The 24858-nt window shown below is 39.6% G+C and overlaps 1 long non-coding RNA gene across 1 annotated transcript; it reads right to left on the bottom strand.

Moving 5' to 3' along the window:
• Positions 1 to 1298: 1298 nt before the first annotated feature.
• On the bottom strand, positions 1299 to 24686 carry LOC138407411 (uncharacterized). The gene is made up of 2 exons (XR_011240818.1): positions 24495 to 24686; positions 1299 to 2437 (listed from the first exon to the last, which is right to left on the bottom strand). It is a non-coding gene; the product is annotated as an uncharacterized lncRNA (long non-coding RNA).
• Between the last annotated feature and the right edge of the window lie 172 nt (positions 24687 to 24858).

The following is a 24858-nucleotide window of genomic DNA, read 5'->3' as shown; positions in this document are numbered from 1 at the left end:
GGGCAGCTCTGATGCTCTTTACTGGCAGAAAGTGAAGCTTTGTTTCTTGCAGGACTGTACATACATTTAGAAGTTTTAAACCGGCCGTCCACAGTACACAGTGGGTGAACAATTGATGCTTTGCACAAGGCTACGTGGACGAAATAAGGCCTTGATCTGTTGTAAGACTTAAAGATCACTATCTTGCAGCATCTGCTGATCTCTTGGCTTTCTCAGTTTAGTGAATGTGAGCAGTCACACTGCCAGGATACTACTACTGTTTTCCTTATTCAAAAGGGCGGGCAGTGGAAAAATGCTAACTGCAAGAGGTTTGCATAACAAATAACTGCAATGATGTGGTATGATGGGTGAGAAGGTAAAACAACATTGTGTCTGTATTGTTTTGCATGCATCATAAAAGGTGGATTTTCTTGTATGTTTCATGCACTGCTTTAAACTTAAGGTTATTCTGACTGAGCGGACTGAGCATGCACTTTCAGATAGAGTGTATTTTAGATCTATAGGTTCTGCCTGTGCAGTGAGCTGTTTTAATTTAATAATGGGCTTCGGACCAGATAATGTTACACAACAGACCCAAGAATGCCACGGAGCTATGATAGAGAGCAGCGAGGGAGTTTTAATGCTTCCGAGTGTAGGAGTGCTGATATAAAATGGTTTATCAGACAGCATGTCTGAGTAACAAAGACACAAATCAGTTTCATTGTGGAACTCTTGTTTGCGGATGCTGTAGTTAATGCATGCAGCATGAGCCAAAGCAACAGTCATGTGCTGTTTGAACCGGTTTTGGCTGCAAATTGAAGATACAAGAACTACAAAGAAGTTATGGTAATTTTTTATTTTATTTTTTTTTTTAAACCAGCTAGATTTAAATAAATTGTACTTTTATGGATGCAGGATTGGTGGTAATTGTACTAGGTATTTCAAAGCCAGGATAAGAAAGTAAACATTATAATGTGGTTGCATGGATCAAAGTGCTAAAAATATAATCACTGTTTGAACTCTTTTCTGATCCGCCACAACATTTAAACCAGATGCAAGTTTTAATGTTGTGAGTGATCGTATGTTGAAATCCGCCATTTGGTCAAAGGTTTATTGTACTTGGACAACATGCTGATTAGAAGTATTGATTCAATCTGGACAGCCTGCTATTTCACCTTTCAGTGCACTCACATTGTTACTTAAATGCCACTGGTTTCTCTACATATAAACCTCAGCCAATGAAACACTAAACAAAACAAAGCTGTCTTCCTGACTCCATAGAAATACTGGGCTATAAGTCAAAACAGCACAAGGTGACTCTTTGTGAAACACTGTATTTGGTCAATAATGAAAGTCTACACATCTTCCGCGCAGACTAAAGACACATCTCTTCTGACTACACCTTGGTTAAGAAGGTGATGTCTAATAGCCATCGTCAACTCTGGTGTTTATATTAAAAAAAGGATTAAGTTTAGTTGCACTTACATGTAGCACTTGTGGTTTGGCTTTTTGAAGCTAATGTACTTACATGATTCTTGCTGTTCTGGGTTTGAACCCTCATGGTTGAATGCATTTATTTTAAGTGGCTTTGGATAAAAAGCATCAGCTAAAAGATGGAATTATGGTATTTATTGTAATAATGTAGAACTGTTAATAGTTATTCAAGTAAAGCCTTTGTGACCCCCGATAGAAAATGTAGTTATAACGTCATCATCATTCAACTAATTGTTCTATTATCCATGTCAACTGGCTTCTGAGAATCTATTGCAATATTTCATCATCCTGCATCGTTAAATGTCTCACTGGAAGGGATTTCATCTAGAACACAGCTTGAGATAAACACTAAAGACCTCATCCTGAGAAAAAACTTTACAAGCTTGCCTCTTCTTCATCACATCTCCCTTGCCATCAATTCTCTACTGATGCAATAATAAAGCCTTAAGTTCTCCAACTCAATATATATTTGATATTTAGAACTCCCTCAAACTAAAAAAATGAAATTCATCCCTATGATCACAATAAATGCTCCTCTTTAGGTAAAACCTTATTGCATTAAGAAGAAAATATTACTTTAGAAATCTGATCCATGTAAAGTAACACCAGGCGTTTGTGTTGTGACAGCAGAGATATCGTGATGTATGTAGGGAATGATGAACACAGGTTGGCTCAAACCAGGACACACAGATTGAAGCGTACTTCTCTGTCCCTGCTCCACAGCGTTGCACTCTGTTAATGGCAGGCTGCCCCAGCTTTAGGCCAGCTGCGACGGACTTCTACTTTCATGTTGCTCAGATACACAGTCCCACATCTTTGCATCTCTCGTCCATCCCTCCCCCTTTTCTCTCATCTTTCATTCGTCTTTCCCCAGCTCGCCCCATCGACTCCTTCTCCTTCTCCATTGACCAGAGAGCCATTAGTTGATCTCTGGGTGTTTATGAGACAAGGTTGGCAGAAGGAGCTACAGAAGAAGAAGAAAAAAAAAATTCACTGTATTGGAAATAGCTAATATGGCTGATATAACGATGCTACAGAGACACATGAACATAGATTTTGAACCCTGCTGCACAAATGTGAAACAGCAGACTGGAACAAATCCTCATCCTTTGCTGTCGTTGCTTTATTACAAATGGCTTGGCCTGAACTCGCTGATGTGATAGTGACCCACACAAAAGGAAATCATGCCTGTAATGACAATGTGCTGCTACACAAAACTGAACATGATATGAGATGATAAATGATTATCCTTTTATTATTACACATGTCAGGGTAGAGCAAGCTGATATTAAACTGATATCAACAGAGAAATGCAGGTTACTTTTTTGAAATACATACAAATCTCATATACACACATACACATATATATAATTTTTTTATGGGGCTAAAAATAAAGCTATATTGACTAGAGACTTTCTTATTCAATTTATACTCTTCCTGATACCTATTGCAATACCTGATTTGTATTGGCTGATACAGACCCAGTGCCAGTGATTAGTAGTAGTAACAGATTTGTTTTTTAACCGCTGTATGCTAACTAGCCCTGTAAAGTGAAGTGAAAGTAAAGTGCTATCATTGTCGAATGGCCTGGCTCAGATTAGCCCCTTTGAAAAACAATTACATACAGGGAGTAAATGTCATAGAACTTCATTAATCATCTAGTTTGACATTCATAATTAAAAAAAACACAAATAAACACATCTAGGAAAACAAAACACCCCTTGAAAGTTAAATCTAATGGATGTGTGACTGTATCTGTGGCATTTCAGAAGCTGTAATTTGTAATGGGATATTTTTTAATTTGACAAGGATAACTGTTAACAATAAGAATCAAAATACACATGATATATATACGTTAATTAAAAATGACCCATGTTCCAACCTTTTAGACTGAGGTGGAAAACAGAGGAGGAAGCAAAAACAGCTCCCTGACTCATTGTGTTCCATCACGGCTGCCAAGAAAAGAGGTGGGATGGAGGGAATAAATGATCAAAGACCCCGTATATTCACCTGCATTCACAGCACAGTTTGTTCACATTTAAATACATGAGCTGGTGGGATGGTGTTGAAATGATCTATTCTAGATTTTTCATCCAACACATTCATATAAAGTATCTTAGAGCCGATAAAAATAAGAACTGATTGTACTTACATAGATTTAGATTTACTGATTTGATTTTTATTTTTTTTATAAACTTTAATTGATTTTACAAAATCGCAAAATGTCCTAGGCTTGAAATGATGGCTGAATATCCTCCAAGACTATAGTGGTGGAACAGGTGAATACATAATATAGCCACTTTTATTTTCAAGCATTGTTGACAAACCTTCAACACATGACTATTAATTCTTGGAAGTGATTCGAAAGCAAAGCTGATGACTTCTGCACATGAGTGAATAGGATGTATTCAGACCTCTGCCCTGCATTATCTTACAAGGATTTGTTATAATCATTGGAAAATGTCCAAGGACCTGTTCTTACAAAACAAACCTGCAAGAACATGTGACTGTCTCACGACTCTGCCGTCTCTTTGTGATCGTGTCACAGCCTCCCTGTTTCTGAGAAGCTGAGGTTTCTCTCTCTGACATACAGCAGCCATCAGTCGCAGTGTTTTTTGTTTTGACCCATTTTCAAGTGAATTAAACTACTGAAAAATACGACTGATGTTTTTTTTTTTTTGCCCAGGTGTTACGTATTTGATTGGCAGTTTGAACTTTGAATTGCTCTGAACATTTTGGTTTTAGTCTCATGCTCCACCTTGTTAAAAAGGGAAACCAACATGAAGACCATAGACCGCTATGTATGGGAACAAATCCAGCCATTTTGAAGCTGACAAAAAAGGGAAAATCAATCAGAGCCAACCACAAACATTGGCCATAGCCAATACCACAATTTGAAAAGTCCAAAAAAATGAAAAGACACCACTGGTGCATTGAGCGACAAACATCGAAGAGGTCGGACAAGGACATCAGCAGCAGTTAATGACAGAGACGCTGTGAGAGCTTGGATGAAAACAGGCGCTCTGATATAAAAAGATGTGTTTTCATCATATATCCAGATATGATGTAAATATCAGGATACAAGGGCAGACACTCTTGACGACTTAAGCTTGAATGTCTTCAGGCTATAACAACAGTAAAGGAAGTGGCCTTGCAGCAGTTTGAGGTATATGCAGATATTTGTGTCAATGGTGTTGCTGCCTGTTGCTCTGTCTCAACATGCATATGTTCTGCTGTAGCCTGTAGTACATTCAGCCAACAGCAGAGGACTCTGCTCCTGCTGTGTCCCTGACTTACAGTATATCCTTGGTTCTGGTCATAAACACTATTGTAGTGTTGATGCATGCAGATGAGGAAGGGGGGGGGGCAGCTATGTAAAAATCTGTGAAGGACATTTCTTATGGCTTTCACCTCAACACAACCTGAAAATGTATTTTTCCCTTTTCTGTCTTACCTGAAGACATCTCGAAGAAAAAATATACTTTCTACATTTATTTTAAAAAAATGACAAATTACCACCTGAATACTTTTATGAAAAGGGTTTGGGGCAGAAAAAACATAACAGACCCTAACCACAGGAGTATAAATAGGCTTTGTGATATTATCTAAACCTCTGGCCTGTCTGTAAGCACTTCAGATGAATTTAGCTGACAAAAGAGGGTGCCAAATGGCGCACCCTAAGGAGAGCAGGAAGTGTTAAGCTGCTTCAAAGCCAATATAAAGCCTACATGACAGTATTGTGCCCCCCCATCCATTCTTTCTTTGGGGTTGTGAGGATTACAGACATCTAACGATTTTTTTTTTTTTTTTCTAAAGGCCAGCAAGTCTTGACTTTCAGTTTACAAGACTCGCATACAGAGTCTTATAACACAAGAATAGAGAACACCAGGAATCAAAGATAGAAATAAAACCTTTATAACAAATAAAATGCTTTATCCTGAAAGCTGTGGCGCAAACAGCAATAGCTCTGTTGTGTTAAATCTGGCACTAAAACTATTTAAATACAATATACAATGTGTTCCTTGATCATAAATCCAATATAATCAATTTATGAAGACACAGCATCACATTTCGTATCAGTGTTTCCATAACAGAACGGATATTCTGAGAATATAAAAAATGTAAGGCATCTTTGTATCGCAACCATTTTTCTTTTCAAAAAAAAATTCATGGCAATATGTGGCAGAGCTTGGCTGGAAGGCTCTTATGTATGGGCTCCAATGTCTTGGCCACAAAGGTGAAAGAAGAAAAGGTATTGACGCACTGTGATGATGTAACATAACGGTCACAGTGGAGAAATAATATCACATCTGTGCACCCTGGTTTTGTGCAATATCGCCTGTTCGAACAAACTGCTTTACATGAAGATGAGTTGGATTTAAATCGTTGTTGATACTTGCTAATATGGGATGGAATCCTGTGCTACTTTTATTTATTTTTAACTGTGCACTACATGCACACTGCTCAGAGAGAAACGAGGTCACATAATGTTTGGTTGCAGCCACACAGTGACTGTAATTACTGAATATAATTGAATTGGTCCAGTGCACCATGAGGATGTTAAGCTGAATGGAAACAATTGCACGCACGGAAAATATTCTGCAAATGTGTTGTGTCATGAACTGTATGTGAAGCTCCCTTGATTGTTTACATACCTCAGCCTAAGTAGGAAAAAAAAAAACTACAGCTGAAATTCAGTTCAAATCAATCGTGACAAAAGCAAGAAGTGCAAATTATTTTTGTTGGTCAGGAGTCCAGACATTCTGAGGATTGAAAGGCAGTTTTGAGCAGGATGGAAATGTGAGGCTGAGGCTTTTGAGAGGATGAATAAGAGAAGATGATTTGTCTTAGTGAGGTGATGTGAGCTGAATGTTTTCAACACAGATGGTTTCTTTGATAATATACAGAGATTTAGTTCAATGGGTCAATGTGAAAGTTTGATATGGGGGCAAATTCAAAAGTGATGGCTTCATTCATTCAACAGGACAATTTCAATTGTTTTTATTGAAAACACGTTTTTTGGGAGGTTAGAATTCATAACATTGTTATTGTTGAACTGAATATTTATTAAATAATTGTTTTAATTCCTGAAGATAATTATTACGTATTATTATTATTATAAACTAGTGTTGCCATCGTCAATAACATCATCCACTAGTATATTTGTTATGATAAGAACCAGTCTAAACGAGCTGACTCATTCTTTTATCTCCCCGCATTTTCCACCCAGCTCTCATCTCTCTCCCATTTCTCTCTGCTCAGCTCAGCCGGTCGAGGCAGATGGTCGCCTACTGCTGCTACATGTTTCTTCTCTCTACAGTCACCAAGTGCTTGCTAATTGAGGGAACTGTTGGATTCTTCTAATATTGTAATCCATTTTATACTGTGTGTGTGCTGTGTTTTGCACATGTTGTGCTTACACAGTGCATTGTGTTTTGTGTGTTTGTGTGTCATAAGTGCACAAAAAAGGGGCAGAAGTACACAATTGTTTAAGGAAAAGTAGTATTGACAGTTATTACATGGATTCTATCCAAAATCAATGGGAAGCAAATGCCAATTCTTCTTGACAGGAAGATATGGTAAAAAAAAAGAAAAAAAGAAATTGATGTTGCTCCACCATCTGTGCACCCCCCTCCGACCTCGTCCGGCCTACACACCAATTTCAAGGCAGGAGGCTCAGCTGTCCCATCTCCTTACTGCTGCTGAAACTGATGTCGCGTTGGAAAAGAAACTGGGTATGATATGAAATATAGGTGCAAGTGCAGGATTGGAATGGTGAGCAGCAGGTATAGTGTGAGAGATGGTCGTTATGTAATATGGGTAAGTATGGAGGGTGGTTGTTTGTGGGAGGACAGAGCGATATTTATATACTAGCTACTGTGTTGTTACTATAAGAAGCATCATTGCATTATAAGGGGAGCAATTAAACTACATAAAGTATGATGGGTGTCAGACTGTCATCATGGAAAATGTGACTGATGTTATACAACCTGTCCACCTGTCCATATTTTACCTGTCCAACCTGTCCACCTGTCCATATCTGGGATGTTTTGGCTTCATTTATGAAAGTGGACACATCCAGTACAAATCTATGGTGGGACTCAAGTAAAACAGCAAAATACACAGAGTTCTGAATATGAATGGTAAATCAACTGCATCCTGTTATTGCAGCAGTCTAGATGAGTTTAATCAAATCTGACTCATTTTAATTTCAGGAGTATTGGAATCTTACATGGGGAAAACAATCCAAACACTTTTAGAAGCTTTCACAGGATTTGGCAAAACATATGGACATCCAACTGCTTGATGACAACGGCACTGTCGTCGGCTTCTACTCTCATGTAGCAGCATAAAAAGATCATCTCTAATTAGTATGTTTGCCAAATCTTCAGAGACAGTGAAAAGATACTTTAGTAGAACATGATAAACTGTGAGGCTGGATGACAAACATTACACAGAAAGAAGATCCTTAATAAAGTCAATTAACTGATCAATAATCTATAGCATATAAACAATAAATAATGAAGCAGCTTTTGGGATAACCATGTCTTATTCAAAATGCAATCCAGTCCTTGTAATAGTTTTTCCATTTCAAAATCATTATCTTATTTCTGTTGACATACAGAGGAAGCCCTCATTAGCTAAGAGACATTTTTCACTGCTGACCTCTTCAGAAACACCTTGTATTTTACATCTGAGACTATCCAGGATGACAAAAATGAAAAGTGCAAAAGTTCAACAATGAGTTCCCCGAATGAGTTTGAAAAAAGATTAAATCTCTGCCAATATTTTCAAGTGCACATTTACTTCCTAACTTGGGTTTCTCCATTAAAATTTCCCTCCACTAATATTTAGTGCACCATTATTTCAGGGGAATACACATCTAGGATGGCTACTTACTTTGTAAGTGCTGATACATCAGGGGCTGCCTCTCAAAGGAGCTCACTTTCAGCCGGCGTGCATACAGGCAAACACACTCAATCATACTCACTAACGTAATTGTCTGACCAAGCCAGGGGAAGAAACCTACTTCCTATTTAATATGTTTCTGTGCTTTCTGTCTCTTCATTGGCTTGACATGATTAATGAGGCTTCCCTACCTCACAATCATGCAGGTGACTGTGGAATGACTGTGCGTGTGTGCGTGTTTGTGCGTGTTCGTGTGCATTTCTGTTATGTTCTTCCTCACACGGATTCTCTGCAGCATTAACAGTAGACTGAGATTTAAGAAAACTTATTAGCTACATTATTATTTAATATCAATCATCTTCCTGTCTCTTAGTCTTTCTACTCTCCCAATTCATTTCTCTTTTGTTTTTGATGAATACTATTCTTTGCCAGCTTTTCCTACTTTACATATTAAATCTCCTGAGACTCCTGAGAGTTGTACACTCTACGGGTTCATGGAAACTGAATCAAATGTATTTTCCCCCTGACATACCAAACCTGCTTTTATGCAAAAGTTTAGACAATTTACAGCCTCTTCTACTCATAACAACTCATTTTCATCGAGTTTCATGCCACGCTCATTCTCTGGTTGTTCCTCCTCCCCAGTCTTCTTCCTTACCCCCTACGTCTTTTTGCCCCAGGTCAGAGTTGGCTCGGGTATTTGGCCCACTTTATTGATTGCAGAGAGGAAATGCAAGTCAGCCAAAAACAGACCAAATCACCAGCTACTGGCAGTAGAGAAGAAATTGTGTACCCTTAATTTGCTTATGGTTTGCAAATGAAGGGCTGGATTTGCTCCTAGCTCCATTTTGCATCATCAACCCCCTGCACCACCTCCTCCCCCTTGATGCCTTTCTCCCTTTCTTCCTGTGTTATCTTTAAGAATTGTGAGGAAAGTAGGCTATTAAACATTTGGATATATTAGGCAGAGAGCGTATCAAGCTCTCATGTAAATTATCCCAATATTTGCATCTGGCTTTTACTGTTAAAAGGGTCCCCACCACTTCTGCAACCCAATTCCAATTTTCATCTAGTGGATAATTCTCAATTCAGCCAGGAGTGAAAATTCTAGCAATGCCTCTCATCAATCCTCCCTCTCACATATTCGCTAATATTCTCTCCCCCTCGTATGTTTGCCTCAGTGACTTGTTTCAGAAGAGGAGGAGGGAGGTGATACTTCTTCAGAATTTACTATTCTCACTGCTGCCCCTGATATTGTTCCCTCTCCTTACTTACTGATCAGATGAGCTTTGTTCCTCTGAGTTGATAGTTGAGGGGAGGAGAAAAAGAGAATGTGCTGGGAAATCTGTGCTGCTGCATAAATGTGTGCATTGGGTTCATAAAACAACACAGTATCAAAAGGATGTGCAGCATATTAATAAGCTACAATCAAGCTTTTCATCCCTTCCACCTCCTCTAGTTGATAAAACTGCTTAAAGCTTACAGACATACAGCTTCATCGATATAAGCCTGAAACAAATATCCCATTGTGTCTGCTGCCTCAGTCACACTGAGGATGACTTACATGCCCACACAGGTATATATAAACAGGGCTGGTACTCCTCAGGTGATAGAGCGATGGCCTAATTGTTGGTGGAGCCAGCTGACCCTGAAGGCTGAGGGGAAAGCGTGTGATGAGTGGCAGGAGATGGAGTGAGGAGAGCAGAGAGATAAATTGAAGTCAACTATCTGGAGCGGCAGGTCTCTGTCACATGGACACACTGGAATATGCAAAGGTCACAGTCCCCACCACCATCCAAGGCTGTGTCTGTTGTGGATATTGAGATTATGTGGCTGAAGGTAAAGTGGGGGGGTGAAATGGCACTTTGTGGGTTTGACAATTGTGCTACAGTATCGGGTGAAACTACAAATCGGTTCTAAAATCATTGCCCTCCACAGGAAGATTACAGTGCTGTTGCAAAAATGCAGCAGATGAAGAAGCTAAAATTAATACAGGACAAATGCTTGAGAGCTTTCTACATTTTTGTTGTTGGTGCTTGAACCTTGATATGTTGATGCCGTTACATACTGAAGAGAGATACGGACAAGGTAAACATGGTGGTTTCAAAGTAAAGGGATGGTACAGTAAACTCAAGGTACACAGCCTGGTAATGCACGTGTTACAAGTATGAACACCAACTGGCGGTAGCCATGGGATTAACATCGGGACCTTTGGCACATGATGACCAAGATGGCACCTCAAATTTAAGGAGAAAGAAATTTTACTCCTGTGTAAAACATGGATCATCTCGGGTGATGAAAGTTTGGTCTACGACTGCTACGACCAGGGGACAGAACAGCAGTCTTCATTTCCCAGTTTGACAGTCTCCAAGATCTAAGAAGGATGTCAGGTCAGGAGTGTAACCACAAGAATGCTCGTAGTTTTCCTCGACACTCACAGGTTGTGCATGATGAATTCTCGTCTTGTAGAGCAACACATCCTAGAATACAGAGCAGGTCTTCCAGGGAGGATTCCAAGCGAGGGAGGAGAACTGGGAGCAGTGCAATGCTGTGAACTACTTTGAAGACGTGGTGGCCATATTTGAAAGGTTTCTGCTCGTGGATTGTCCCCTCACTTTGTATTAATGCAGCAAAAGACCTTGTTTATTGTATATTATGTATTTATATTGTTTATTTCAGTGATTAGTTCCTTCATCTGCTTGGGTAAAAATCTTCTTGGTTTGTGGTGATATCTGAACAGATCTGGTAAAACGATAACTCTTACATATAAAGATGTTTTTAAGATTAAAAACAATGAATTAAAAGTCACAATGTGTTTTATTTAACTGTTCTAAAGAATTGTAATAAATATTTAAAATACTTATGCTTTTGTTTTGCTCTGGATTAAATAATGATAAACTGAGTCAAAGTGACTCTACACTGTATATTTACACCATATCACATTTCATCAATCAAACAATTCTTTGGTGTTCCATGAACATTAGCCCAAGCATGAATACAAACCTTGTTCCTGAACAAAATAGTAAAGTGAGGAATAAAGAATCACCGAAAGATTTGTTTGGCGGTCAATGAAAGACAACTTAAACAAAAAAAAAAGGTAATAAACCTGCAAAGTGCAAATATAGTCCATCAGCAGCAGGGCCTTTTGCACACATGCACACACAGTCACCCTCGCACACAGAGATACACACACACACACAAACACTAATTCACTCACATACATCAGAATTCTGGAGCCACAGGCTGTTAAGCCACAAGCAGCAGGAACTTAATTGAAGCAGGCAGGAACCAAAGAATGTCCTGGGTGTGTCAAATGTTTTCCTTCGCCACAGAGACTGTGACACTCACCTCTGAACCATTTGGTCATCATTATTAAATAGATACATGACTCATTTTCTCTCTCACCCTCACATACACACACACACCCTCTTAATAACCCTCTCCATCCCTCTCTCCCTTTGTTTCCCCGTTCTTTCATTATCAACGAGACACATGACTGCTCACAGCTGCAATGCATTGAGGGAGTCATATAACAGGTCAAAATAAATATTCTCCAGACGAACGCTGTCGACTCAGAACAGGAGTGAGTGAGTGAAGTGAGGGAGTACGAGTGTGAGAGAGTGAGGGAGTGAGAGAGTGTGTGCGTCTTATGCTGACAATCACTGTCAGCAGCAGGAAAGTGATGTGACGACTCACTCTGCCCAGGTGCATACAAAGCACACATCATGCACAGTGTTCACAGTGTTATCTCAGTCTACACTCATTTACTATTGTTGCTTCATAACGAAGATTCATTGTGGAATAATTACAGTAAGAGGTAACAACAGTCAGAAATACAGGTGTGTATACAAATCTTTTGGTTTTAATTATTTCATCATTGGACAATAATATTATTATTATAATATTATAACAAAGTCTGACCAACTAGGTGTGGCATGGTAGACTAAAATAAATTGTGCCGTGTGGACACTTTATTAATTTATTAAGCACTTGCATGATATTACACTGTTCTTTTGACTACTGCCACAGATCTGCAACACTGCTACTGGATAGAACTGTTGCTGTCATACTGTCATGTCAGTGAATCATTAATGTGCTGTTGTCACCAGAGTCCTCTTAATTATAACAATTATGTCTTTTGATTTGTTTGACTCACACAAGTTTCAACTTGATTCGTCAGTCCGTGTCCCAGCAGATGACGACAACACCAAACAGTTCCTTGTTTATGAACTGAGTGCTCAGTTTTAACTGAGTAAAAGCTAGACCCAGCTGAACATACTGAAATAAACTGAGGGGGAAAAAACCGAGCCAGTTTATTTCTGGATGTCAAGTGATCAGTGAACAAAACAAGTGTGGCTTTACTTTATGAATTAGTGAATGAGAACAAGTTAATAAGAAATAACAGAATGAGGTCTAATTTTCCTCACAATTCAGCCACTTTAACACACAAGTGAATCAGACTGTATTGACTGCCCCACCATTAACAAGCAGCAGATTTATGAATCATCATAAAGTAATTATGGTTACTTTAGTTTAAGCATTGGAGTGATCATAACAGAGGCAGTAGCACAGTAACATGAAGTCATCATTTGGCAGCAAGTGAGCCTTCACTCGGGGTAGGGCCAATTTCAGGTCGTTAGAAAAGTGGCAGGGTCCTTACCAGAGCTACCTTAAATTACAGAGCTGATTGCAGCCAGTGGGGTAGTTGGGTAGATGAAGCAAATGAAGGAAGGTGGGCAGTAGTAAAGAATGTGTGGCACTGTGCACATTTTTCTAACGGCTCAGCAGGGATTTTCACAGCAGCACTTCTCACAGAACTCTACTAAATCCACAAAAACACTGCTCTGTCCTCTCAGAAGTTCAAAACTCTAGAATAGCAGAAACTAGAATGGCACTCACTAAAGCATATGCCTCCACCAGACAGTCCCCTTATGAAACCAGATTTAAATCCATAAACTCTTTTTTTTTTTTTTTTTTTTTTTTTTTGGAGCTGCACCAAATTGCACACTCTGATAGATGTAAGAGTCCTAAATGTGCCTTAATTATTTCATTAAGATCCACGCATGCCTCTTTGTTCTGAACCATGCCAAAATGTAATGGGTTCTCTCTTGGCCCATGTCCCATCCTTCCACTAGGTTTAGTGGAAATTTGTTCAGTAGTTTTTGCATGACAAACAAACACATGGACAGGGGTAGTGCTGCACCTCAGCCATACAGGTTTGTTTTGATGAATTCTACAAGCTGCTCATTTTGGGGTTTTGGCCAAAGACAAGAAGCAGATACATGTCTGTAATTCAACCGTAAACTTTGTGTGGATTAAAGTGGCAGTGATTGATTTAGTCTCTTTCTCCAGGACAGTGGCTGCCTTTATCAGGGATATTTTAGAAGGAATAAATGAAAATATGAAAAGTAAATAATGAAAATCAATTTGATAACCTAAAGAAAGCAAAAAGAATATATCTAAAATCAGTGAACAAATAATGAAGGAAGAGATATAACAGACCCAATATCCTATAACTAAATTGATTTATGAGTCGGATGGTCGACAGAAAAACATATAAAATAAGTCCGGTCAGCATAACAGAAATTATTGCTGATCTAGTTTGGACAATATCCCATATACAAAATTAAAAATGTTATTTAGGTGACAAGGTGAAGCTACCGCAGTGCACAAGTTCGGTGAAGACAGAAGCGTGGGTCCTCCTGTTTATTTTTACTTTCTTATGTAACATTTTGGCTCGCAGAACCAAGCTAAGTGGGAAGGCATACATGAGACTGCACTGTATCCAGCCAATAGTGCATCTTAACAAGCCTGCGTACTACTCAGCTTAAATTTGTCTTCAGCAACTTCAGCCATGCATAGAATAAGCTGTAACGTTATTCTAATATTATCATCTCTTTTACTTGCAAACACTTCACATATTCATAAATCACATCAGTTCAGTGTGCGCACGACATTCCCGCGTTATGTTTTTCGTGCTGCAGTGAAATAGTGTGTCTGTGTGTGCCTGTGTGTAGAGGGGACTTGCTTGTATGATCTTGCCTGGAGCGCAAACATTACTGGGACCACAGCATGGAAGGTGGAACAGGTATCCTGTTTTTGTGGCAGTGTCTGCTGAGGTTTCATCGTGCTCCAGTTTTCAGAAATTCTGACTCCGACTGCAGACTCTCCCAAAAATCTACTGTATATCAGATCTGTTCAGATTCAAAATCTGTCATATTTCTTTGTATTGTGATGCTTTCAAACTTGGGTGTAATGTCACTGGCCATGTTTTATGAATACATTAAGATAGCAAACTAAGGGCGCTTTCACACCTACACTGTTTGTGTCAGACCTTCAGACTTTAAGTTTAGTCTGAACCGAAATAACAGACATGAAAGATGCCCTAGTTTGCATCATTATCTGTGTGGAAAGGTTTTCTTTGGATAGTTCGGACTTTGCAACAAGTTGACACAGCATTAAAACTATAAAGAGGAGAAAAAGATGCAGAAGCAGCTTGCAGGATAGCTTGCAGTCTGGTTTGTAATCCTCCATATCCATTTTTGGATAATGTGGACATTTATTTTAATGGTATTAATACCATAATATTACAGTGGCAAAGCACACATTAGCATTACCCTGTGCTACCCTGTGGCACTCTGGAGAAACACTGGCTCATACTCTGATCCAGATAAAGGCCCATAATCATCATCCAAAATCACACAGACATCTGAACCAATGTTACACTGTGTTGAGCAACAATTTAGCAGCTGAGCAATTGCTTCACGGGCTTGATTTCCCTTGTTGTACAGGTTTCCCTTGGTTGCCAGATCAGTTGGTTGTCACAGTGGTTACGTTTTCCAAACCAGGGGAACAGTATGACGTTACAGTGCGTTTGGATTAGTCAAACCCATTCATGTTTTCACATTTGCTTATGTTACAGCCTTATTCTTAAATGAGCACACCTCTATGATACTGAATGGGTATGATTCATTGACCCAAGTCTTATGAGCCCGGGGTTTATGACGTTAATGTGGAATTTAAGGAGAATTTTGCAATAAAACTAGGTGGTTCTAAGTTACCTTTTTAGAATTACCTTTCAATTCCTAATATTTATGGAATGATAAAATAGAATAATAGCATTAATTGTGATAGTATTCAGTTGTATAGAACTCCACATTTAAAAACATCCTGTGGAAACAGGTCATTGCATTTAAAACCTTAATGTCCATCATCTGTTGCTAATTATCTTCATGCTTTACTTTCTGATGCAAGACTGTGTGACCACATACACACATGCATGCACAGAAGAACATTCCTGTTTTTTTGCACTTGAAATCCGACACATCTTAAGCTTTGTGTGTGCGTCTGTGTGTGTGTGTGTGTGTGTGTGTGTGTGTGTGTGTGTGTGTGTGTGTGTGTGTGTAGCAGCATGTGTCAGGGACTGTCTCATCTAAGTTTTCATCTAAAGCTGGAGGCTGGTTACTCTTTTCAGCACTTAAAAAAAAAATAGAAATAAAAATGTGGGCAGTCCATCAGTTTTGGAAATATCATGGTTTATCCTCAGAGTTACAGGAATATATGAATTAATTCTAGAGCACACAAGAACAAATAATGCCTCATCATGTTATTCAAATAGAAATGGATGTGACGTGATTTGAATATATTTGATTTGGTCAAACAATGACATAAAGACAGTCTATATTATTTCTTTTTTAAAACAGCTCAATTAACACTTCAAAAGACTTTCAGTCAATTTTCTTTTTTGCATAAACTCTTGATGCATTCACAATTGTCAGATCTCCTTGACAATAAATCACAAATCTTAATTAAATGTGACACACTGTGACTTTGCATCAACACTGATCTTTCCATTCCATTAATCCATAATGAATTAAAGTAGTGGTGGTATTGATATCGTTACCCTCGACTCAAAGCACCTTATTCTGCTCAGGACCACCTCTTCACTGTATGAGCAACATTAAAAATCATGAAATAGAAATTTACAGAACATGACTCATGAAAACATTTCTTTGATCCATCCTGAACATGTTGCTCAGACAGTTGCCTCCACAGTGCTGGTCTGTTTGAACTGGTTAACATTCTCTTTCTTTGTCGTTTCCTTTGTGGCCTCAGGGTTGAACTGTCTTTGTGTTATAATGACACCATCCATCCACAAAAACACACACACACTACACAAATACAAATTCCGAACTAGCAGAAGCCATATGGCAGGTTACTGGCCTGCATAATTGGCTCAAACAAGAAACCGTGTGTGTAGTGTCTATGTGTGCGTGTCATTGTGTGTGAGGGAAAGTGTATGACTGTGTACGTAGGCGGCCTTTCCTCTCAGTCGCAACAACCCCGTCGATAATCATGCAGCAAATGAGCCTGCTGTCACTGCTGTGGTCCCGTGTCAGAACTGCTGCAGCCGCAGAGCACGCGGCACAGGCACAAACACACACACACGCACAACACAGACAGCACACACACACACACTCTTCGTCAAGGAGGAAGCTGCACTGCGGTAGACACACACCAAAAGAGACCATGCAGTACTGACAGAATCTCCTTGTGTGAGTGGATCTAATTTCTCTCAGTAACCTTTGTCGTCCAAATACAATTAATCTCTAAAGTCATTACACATAATCATTCCAATCTTACTGTTAATATCCCTCAAAGTTATTTACTGGGGTAACTACCTTGTTTTCCTTCCTGTTGTACCTTTCCTTGCTCAAATCTCCCTCCAATCCCATCCTAACATCTCTAATTATTAGGTTCAACCAAACCACCATCTCTCCGTGGTGTCTCTCCGTCTCTTTCTCTGATCATAATATCCGGTGGGAATAAACCAAAAGCCACAGTAGAAATGATTTAAGAAAGTTATTTTAAGAAAGCCCCTGCAGATTAAAACTGCCCAACCATGGGAGCAAAAGCAATTCTGGTCTCTTGCTCTCTACATTGATGGGTTCATATTTACCAACTTGAGATACGAAAGAGAGCTGAGGGGGGCTGAAGGAGGAGAGGGTGGGAAGGAAGTGATGAAAAATGAATGGTAGCAAAATTAAGCTCTTCAGTTTGCCAGATTCCTCTTATGAGCCAAAAATGGTCCATTATGTTTAATATTTTGAGTCTCAGTGGAGGAGGAAAAAGGCAGAGATGCTGAGTGGGCCGACTAAAGAGTCAATAGTGGATAACAGCATCGTCCACATAATACCCTACAATCTGCTTTCTGTAAAAGCTGAAGCTAAATTTGTCTTGTGTTGTACACATGGTAGTCCAGTGGCAAAGAGCAGAAAGACACTGAGTGGGCAACATGAGCACTGCAGAGTACGTTCACATAAAACTATGCCAACTGTTACGCCGACTGCCGGATTCAAGCACAAAAAAAACATTCTAAAAATGTCAGGCGAAATCTGTTCCCGTGTATTTGGGAGGACAGCGGTGCAGCGGAGAGTCACACAACGCCTCTGTGTTAAGGAGTCGAGCCGTATCGGGAAAATCTGTGGCTTCACACACTGGGGTATAGAGGGAGAGTGCAGGAGTGAAAAAATACACTGTGGGCTGACAGGGCCAACAAATGTGAATCACCATTATGAGGATGATGCAAACAAGCACATTGAACTGAGTGCTGAGGGTGGAGGAGGGTAGGTGAGGAAGCCACACTGCTGGAGAGCCTTTTTGAGCAAGGCATAAAACCTCCAGCAGTATCCTTTTGTGGAAGGCACTTAAATCTCTTATGCACATTTACAGTTGTAACATCAATAGCATATATGTTATTATGGTCATTAACGTGCCGCCAATATCAATAAAATATCTCTGTGGGAAGTTCAGGAGCTCAGTGGCCCAGGAGCAAAGCACTGACACAAAATGCAGACACCAGGCTCCAGCTCCCAGCAGCCTGGTCATATGTTCCAGTAAACCGAAGTGGCAGCGTCCATGAGTACAAAACCGATGAGGGATCATGTCCCTATCACTTCACTGCTGTCTCCTCCTGGTTGGTTGGGGCTTCTGTACAAATGACTATTTGATGTTTGATATTTGATGATTGCATGCACCTCAGCATGCGGCGTACCCTCAAAGTGAAGTGGCCCATTGCACGGTGAAAAGAAGCGGCTGGCGACTCTATGTGCTTCCTTCCCCAGGCCAACAGTGATGTGACTGGATAATTGGTTGTAATTAGCTATTAAAAATTAGGGGGAAGGGAGCAGAGAAACAAACATGAAACAGTTGTTATGGTTTGTGCAGTTGAGCGTTCTTACATTTGTGTGCTCATTTATACACAATGTTAGACACATGTACAGAAATATCTGTCTTTACTCTGTCGTCATTTTTTCCATATCAGAAAGCTTATGAATACAGACAAAACCAAGTGGTACCATCGGAAACTGGGAGGGCAGTGTAACCAATAGTTCACGAGAGACGATCAGAGGAATACCAGGAAGAAATTTCAACAATGGCGGAACCTTTTGACACAATCCTTTGCAATTTATTTTGAAAGTACAAGCATCTTTATGATGATACTTTATCAAGGCAAAGGGGCAAACTCATTAGATGCACATTATCATAACTTTATGTCGTGAATTCTGTTTTTTTGTTTGTCGTTTGACAGTGCACTGCCCTCTAGTGGATGTATTGCTAAAGCAAAGAACGCATGCAAGTATAGGAGCAGTGATGGTTACATCATTTGAAATGGTGTTATCTCTTTTCTTAGGCAAAGGCAGAATAAATGATTCTTTAGATTAAAGCTCCATGGATTGAGTGGGCTAGATGCTTCAGCATTCAACTGGTAAAAAAAAGAAAATCAAAGCAGACACTAAAATGTGTGTGCAGCTAACGTAGGTAGATTAGATAGTAGATAGTAAAAGGCTAAAAGTAATTTTAACAGAGTGGAGGTGGAAAGCTTTCTACTGGACTGTCTCTTCTTCAGTATCTGCAAAAGCACCTACACAGACGGCGGCTCCGCAGAGCAGGCTAGGCCAGCGGAGCTGCGTTGGTCGTATTGTGTGCTATTTCATACACGCATGAGCACTAACAAAACTCCATCTGTGCTTGACAGATGAGGAGTTGAGGAGATGAATCATAAGCTGGCCCTTTTTTTCCTCCATACTGTTCCTCTTTTTGAAAATTTTGGATATAGTTTGATTTTTGGTTCAGTTTTTATGAGTTGTTTTGTGACTTGCAACATCATCTCTGTTGTAAATTTACCACAGGTTTGCATCGTGTGGTGAATGCTCTGAGGTCGTGGTCATGTTATCCTTTGATTGTTGACAGGGGAAGGGAGCTCTTGACTTCTTGAAGAGTAAAAATGGTTTATCTTATAAATGACTTTCCACATATTCACAACACCTTGGTCTACCAGGTCTGGTCTCAGTGAGTGAGAAATTTGGTGCAGCTTTATTAAAGATTAAAATTTTGCAACTCCTCTGTATCTAATTCACTTCACTTAAAACAGAATTACTTTTACAGGATATGACATGTTAGGGCTGCGTGTCAAAGGAATATTGCAAATGAAGATGCAGACTTCATCCTTGCCCACTAAAGCTACCTCTTGCATCATCTAGCCAGCAGTGATGCATCTTTGTTGTTTAGTAATGTGTAGCGACTAATACACTGAGGCCTGCTGAGAGTTACAAAGTTATATGAGAGCAAAATACTGAACTACAAAGAAAGCCAGTGAATGATATAGTTCCTGTGAAGCCACAGGTGGTAAATTAGAAGCTTGCTACTAGCATTACTTGGTGGTCAACTCAAATACCTACTGATCAACACAATGTATCTTCATTTGACTTTGTCTCTCAATAGTTTGGTGTCTCCTCCAGAAGGAAAGTCTATTCGATGCTGGCAGAATTGGGCAAAAATGTAGTTTAGATGAATCTGATTTTCATTTCTCCTTTTAAGAACTGATTTTGTTTATTGAGCTTAGACAAGCTACTCTGTTGTTGCTTCTCGCAGTCTATTAAAAACTAATCTGCTAATGTTGTCCATATATATATATATCTCAGCAATGTAAAATAGTTTTCCTTTGAGAAATGTTACTTGGACCCATCTTATAATCAAAATGAAAAGGAGACAGTTCCAATAATCACCTTTATATTTAGATAGCTGTCTTGTGCGTATCACATGAACATAAGTGGGATCTTGGCTTAGTGTAGTACACATCCATCCTTCAAAATTGATTTACTGTTTTGGGTTCCACGTGTGAAACAGCCAAGATTACTCACGTGGTCTGCAATCATATTACAGTCAACCTAAACATGTTGTGGGAAAATTATCTTTCTTGCTTTTTCACATCTTTCAACTTGGCAAGAGCATTCAGACAGAGCTCTCTCTCTGTCAGTCACTGTTAGACCACTTCTGACAACCACGCCTCATGAAAAAAAAAAATGAAGAAGAGGAAATTACATTTGACATGTTTTGTATCTGAGACTGAAAAGAGCAGATTTCATTACAGTCCCTTTGTAAACTATTAGAATGGCAGAGCCGGTTCCTTTCTTTGTTAACTGAAGACATTCTGTTTAAAGATCACAGGAGGAACATGAGACAAGAACCAAGAACATGTATCCATTTCCTTCAATTACATCTAGATCTGTTTAACAACATATAAGCATCAGAGCTCCACATGTTCAGATGAATGAAATTAAAGTAACAGGCTGTTTTTATGTTAAATTAAATATAACATATTATTTGGTTACACAAAGTGCATCAAGTGTGTAACTAGCTGACTTGTCCTAACTGTTGCATTCTTCCTCAGGATTCTCTTCCAGCTTTGAACCTCTTTCAGTCCTTGTTTGTTTCAGGCAGTTTCTCCCTTCGGTCTCCTCCTCAGGACGTGAATTGTTGCACTCTTGGGTTGAGGTCCAGTGTTTGACTTTGTCAGTCTAAACCTTTTTGTTTGTTGCGTTGGCAGTTTAGATTGGGTCACTGTCTCGCTGCATGATGACTTTCTTCTCGATAAGATCTTAGTCCATCACACATCTGCACCTCATCTTCTCCTTCTTTAGTCTTCTTCCAACAGTGTATTGTGGTACCTTGTGGAGGTTGGTGGTGCTGATTGTTATTTTGGAGATTTCCTCTCCTGGTGTTTCTGTCAACATCTTCTGCCGTCCTGTCTGACCAGTTTGATGCTTTCTGTCTGTTACTTAGTGCATCAGTTGCTCCTTTATTGTCCAGGACCTAATCGTTATTAGGACGAATTGGCAATCCTCAATATTTGTGCAATGGCTCTCATTGATTTTCACTTCAGCTTCTCTGCTTTAAATTGGTTGAATTTTGTACCATAGACAGAACTATTTTTGCTCATTGGAAAAATGGGAGGGTTAAAACTGAAAGTGATTTGCCTTAAGTCATTTAACATATCTAGAAGCAATTACCAGAAAAAAGATAAAATTGTCCTGTCTAATATTCTTTCTGTTTTTCATTACCACAAATATCTTCAGTGTAAAACAAAAACAAAGGAATTAGCTGAACCAACAGTTAGAGGATGTACGACAGAGATCTTACCCACCAAGTCTCTAGTCCCACTGGGTTACAGCCAAGTTCACTTGATATTAACATCTGTCCTGAGAGATCTGATCCCAAGGGGACTGAGTTGAATTCACCTTTTCACATCTGCTATTAAAATGCGTCCGTAATGTGTTTCCTGTGACCACTTGAGATCTAATCTCACTTCACTTCTCTACAAGCAAATAATCATACACATCTGTGCATGCAAAAATCAAATTATGTTATTTTGACCCAGTCTGGGAGGTGTTCAATTTCATTGTTTGTGTGAGTCTGTTTGTCATGATAGAGACACGTGCAACCAGCAGAACAAATCTCACTGTGGTATAGAGAAAGATTTGATCCATTTCAGAAAAGTATCAAACATCATTATCAGTGTTGATATTGTGATGGTGCCTAAAAACAAACCAGCGTATGGCCACTGTGTGTAAAAATAATTTCTATTAATTATGAAACAGGTCAGAGGACGTCAGCTGAGTAGGTCGGCCCAGGACACATTTGCATTCAGCGAAAAGAATTTGATCCACAGCTACGACTGGGTTTGAGTGATCCGACCTCAGGACACTTTCAAGTGCATTCAGACCTGAACTTAGCACCGACCTCTTGTGACTGGATCACTCAGGACAGATGTTACAGTAACACCAGGTCTGAATGGAGTCACAGTAACCGAGCTGAACTTTGTCCAGCTACAAACCAAAACAAGCCAAGTTCCGAATGCAGATTGGATCCAGCATGATGCCCCATTCCACCTTCTCTGCAGCTCAGCCACTCTTAACTAATTATCAGTGTTTTCACATGCCAGCACATCTGCTCCAGATTCTCTCAGTGACAATATTACCAAGTCAATGACAGTCAAAATATTATCAGCTCCATCAAAAGAAAGAGCAACACTTATGCATGTTGCTTATGTTCAATGAAAGGTTTTGCTGTTGGTTCTTTTAAAAGTCCCAGAGGATGTTGAGCATCTCCATTAGCTTGACTTGTGTCTCATTTTTGATCTCTTGTTTCGGGGCTGTGAATTATACCACACACAGAAATGAGCCTGATCTCAGTGAGCTGGCAGCAAGTGTTTGTGGGTGTAATCTCAGTAACTTCAGTGGAGAGAGAATTTTGCAGCTGTGTACCAAAAGTGAGCGACTGCCTGCTGCGCTGGGTGAAAATGTGTCTGCCTTGAGCTATTTAATAGACTTTTGGTAATGCATTATAATAATAAGGTTCTCTTTGTGAGGTTGGGGGGAGAGGGCAAGGATGATTTGCTCCGAGAGAGGGGGAGGGAGGGAGTGAGAGAGAGAGAGAGAGACAATGGCAAAGAGACAGATGTGATGGGAGCAAGAGGAGAGGAGTGAGCAAGAGACAGATAAGGGATAAAGCTAAATGGATCCAACACAATCACACTGATTTACAGAGAGAGATGACTATGACACACACACACTCACACAGACACACAAACAGGCAGACACACACACACACACTTCTTTCACCTCTTCACTCAAGGCTTGCAGACATAAGGGAAGCGTGCCTGTCACAGCACACTAAGCCAACAGCCAGCAGCGACAGTCTGACTGAGTGGTCTGGTAGCACTTCAAAATCTGTTATTGATTTGTCTAGAAGTCAACTTATAGTGAGAAAAGTACAGGACTCAACTAGTTAACGTCTAACGCTACTGCTAATCCACCGTGGCCCTGTATGAACACTTGAAACATTAACATATGGAGACAAATACTAAATATACAAGGTTATTTATTTATTTGTTGAAGGCAGTGATCACGCTTCAGGGTCCAGGTCTGTCCTAAAACAATGTATCTCACAATAAATGAAATGTCGTCTTGGCCTGGACAGGTTCTACATAGAAGACAAATTATGAGTATATATAAAAAAGGAAGTTAAAGTACATTTTGTATTTCAAATTCTTCACCTTTGGGGCACAGATCTTAATGAAATCTGCCATGCTGATTTGGTCATATGAAAAGCCTATGGAAACCAAATGTAATGCGGATGCTAATTAAATGACCTCTGCATCTTTGACTGGTCACATCTCCCTTGATGTGAGCCACAGATAAATGGTTCTCATAACGTTTCGAAGCTTTTGCCAGCTCCATTTGAACCAAATGACCACCAGTGCTTTGTTGATGCAGATGCAGATACAGAGAAATGTTGAATTCAGAAAACAACCATATTAAATACATGATTTATTCCGGTTTTAGTAGATCCACACTATAGAAACATTTGCCTGTTGATTCATAAATTACGTGGCCTAACACAACCTCAGAGCAAATGAGAAGGATGAGCAACTTCCACCAAAACAACCACCAGTGACCGGTCTCAGCAGACATCTTGACTCAAACAGGAGAAGCAAGAGTAGTTCATGACAAGACGCTGGAGCTGTGGTTGTTCTAACTAAAAAGGAGCCATCATTAATCTAAATAACCACATTTATTTTCCTGCAGTGACAAGTGAATGTATCTGCAGTGTAAACAAAAAAGCTGTGAGATGACCACATTTAAAACCTGCGACACTTCAATATTAGAAACAGTAAAACACATCAACAGCGTCACAGTGACTTTATATTCAGAGTTGGTGAAGGTTTCACCTGCAGGGACACAACCACACAGGACAAGTGTTTGTCTTACCTGGAGTCCAGTGTCTTCTCACTTCTTCACACGTCCAACTTTTAAATCCTCTTTCTTCTGCCCACAGTTTTTCAGTCGCTCATTCACCGTCTGTTGTTCAGACTTCATGTGCAGCAACAGGAAACACGCATAACACGCTGTTTGAGTGGAGACACGTGGCTCGTTTCTGTGTAGTTTAATTAACGTCAAGGTAAAAAAAAAAAAACGCGCAGTCCTGAAGACGTCACTTCCTGGAGTTCATTAAGATCTGATCAACACCTGCGCTGCAAGAAGGCTGCTTTAAATGAGCCTGGGACAAAACAAACACACTAACTAACTAACCAACCAAATAAATAACTAACCGACAAAATAACTAATCAACTAA

Source organism: Paralichthys olivaceus, chromosome 4 (genome assembly GCF_024713975.1).
Source record: "Paralichthys olivaceus isolate ysfri-2021 chromosome 4, ASM2471397v2, whole genome shotgun sequence".
Taxonomy (NCBI): domain Eukaryota; kingdom Metazoa; phylum Chordata; class Actinopteri; order Pleuronectiformes; family Paralichthyidae; genus Paralichthys; species Paralichthys olivaceus.
Note: the sequence above shows the minus strand (reverse complement) of the source record. Positions and strands in the feature narration are given on the sequence as shown.